Source organism: Phoxinus phoxinus (genome assembly GCF_949152265.1).
Source record: "Phoxinus phoxinus genome assembly, chromosome: 24".
NCBI classification, from domain to species: Eukaryota; Metazoa; Chordata; class Actinopteri; order Cypriniformes; family Leuciscidae; genus Phoxinus; species Phoxinus phoxinus.
The window spans coordinates 26,041,320-26,043,819 of NC_136899.1; the positions used below are offsets into that span (position 1 = coordinate 26,041,320).

General features: G+C 40.4%; 1 protein-coding gene across 1 annotated transcript in view; it reads right to left on the reverse strand.

Annotated features, from left to right (window-relative positions):
* The window catches only part of piezo2a (piezo-type mechanosensitive ion channel component 2a), a gene marked incomplete at its 3' end in the record, with an annotated part of 196,524 nt that overhangs the window by 168,929 nt on the left and 25,095 nt on the right, over positions 1-2,500 (reverse strand). The window lies entirely within an intron of this gene.

A 2,500-nucleotide genomic window follows, 5' to 3' on the forward strand; every position in this document is an offset into this window, starting at 1 on the left:
TGATATCTAATGCAAATTCGTTCATTTTTGTGTGGTATAACTATCCCCCCAAAATTTATATCAACATACCCAACCACTTTTCTAAACGATATACCTATTAAATCTCTTATGGCAATTTATAATATTTACACACAGAAAGAAAGCGTGTCACGACGAGGTTCCTACAGGCAATGTTGACCGACATCTCGTGCCAAACCTTCAGGTAATGACTAAAGGAGAAGATTAACATGATGCCCATCTCGTGTGTGTATCCTGGGGGTTGGAATATTAAAAAGCCTAAAAGAAAATTTTAGTCAGGAAATTTTTTTTTTTACTTTTCACAGAAGCGTGACCTTTACAACGTAATTGTGTATTACGTAACGTCACGAACGCGTGTCACAGAACAGAGCAAGGCGAGCGCTTGTGCTTATAAAACTTAAACTTTTTTATTTATTTGTGAAATGCCGATGGTTTCGCTAGATAAGACCCGTATTCATCGTCTGGTGTCGTTTAAAGCCCGTTGAAGCGGCGCTGACACCGTCATCTGGACCTTGACCCGTTTGGGGCCCATTGACGTCCATTATATGGAGAAATGTGTTCATCAAAAACCTTCATTTCTTTTCCACTGAAGAAAGAAAGACATGGACATCTTGATGACATCGGGGAGAGTAAATTATCAGCAAAAGTTTTTTTAAAAGTGAACTAATCCTTTAAGGAGAGCTGGGAGACGCCTGCTTTATTACCCGTGAGGATCTGCCCTGGTGGAGGAGAACTGAATTAGTCTTAATTAAAAGAGACGTCTCTCTTCATCAGTGTCAGCGACATGAGCTTCTCGCTCCTCGGAGGAGCTTTAACGGCACATGCATTCGGTGTGTTTGAGGACGTGTGCTTCTCCAGCCGGACTGTGCGATGCTAAAGCCAAGCGAGCTGCAGGGAAGGACGATTTGCTTCGGTTTGTCTCATTTGAAGCCACATCCTGGCTTTCCCGAATCTGGGAATGAAAGATGTTTTAACTGTGAAGGGCGACCTCTTCTCGGTCCTCTCTGGACTAAACCTGACCGCAAGACAAACCAGAGCGATTCAACACGGCTTTTCAGAGCGAAAGATGATTCTATGATAAGAATATTTTACGTTTATGATCATTTTTAACAACTCGAAATGACTTGATGAAGCTCACAAAATATGAATAAGTCACATTTCACTCTCAAATCGAGGAAAACCCTGTTTTAGGATAATAGATTTTATGCATTGTGAAATTATTTCCAATAATAATTAAGTTTTTTTTAAAAGAAATAATACTTATATTCAGCAAAGATCCATTACATTGATCAAAAGAGACAGTAAATACATTTATAATGTTACAAAATATTATATTTCAAATAAATGCTGTTCTTTTCTATTCTTTCTATTCATCGAAAATAATCCACAAAAATATGAACTGTTTTCAACATTGATAATAATGAGAAATGTTTCTTGATCATCATATTACACTGATTTCTGGAGGATCATGTGACACTGAAGACTGGAGTAATGATGATAAACTCAGCTTTGATCACAGGAATAAATTACACTTTACTGTATATTCACATAGAAAACTGATGATTTACATTATAATAATATTTCACTGTTTTTACTGTATTTTTGATCCAATAAACACAGCCTTGGTGAGCAGAAGAGACGCCTTTCAAAACATAAACACCCCAAAATCTTTTGAATGGTGATATTTTGGGGGGAAATTTGATCATAATTTGATAAAAAAGACCAGATTAATCTGAGCATTGGCTCAAAACTGGACCTTGCAAGAATACATGCATACATCTTACACATTCCCCTCAGAAGTGTATGATACTGTACACACACACACACACACACACACACACACACACACACACACACACACACACACACACACACACACACACACACACACACACACACACACACACACACACACACACACACACACACACACACACACACACACACACACACACACACACACACACTATCCGCTCTGAGGAACGCTGTGTTTGGCCAGTTTTGCTGTTTTCAAAGCTAACATCCGCTCGACGTGTTTCTTGAGCTCAGGATGGGGATTTTGAGCACTAAATATTTAGTCAGTTTTAGATTTCAAGACACCGTCCGAATAAGCGGCCGTTGCCTTATTGTTTGATGGTGTGGATGTTGAATATGACTATTTTGCCGAGTCTCAGTTTATGGTATTAGCGGGATTAGCTGTCCATTAACACTTCCCAGATGGCAACTTCACATTGGCAGCGCCGCGCGGTGCCGGACGCGTAATCTCGGGACACACTGAGTGTTTAGAGCGAGACGATGGGCTTTCTGCCAGCACTAACACGCCGCCCCTCAAACGAACTCAGGTTTATTTTCCTTTGCCGCGCTGCAAAAACTGCCACTCATTAGCCGTATAAACTACTAGCATGAGCGCTGCAGTTGTGTGAAGCTTAGGCGTATTTCTGGCGTAGGTTTGCACAGACCTCTTCTCTTCGACGGGGTTGAG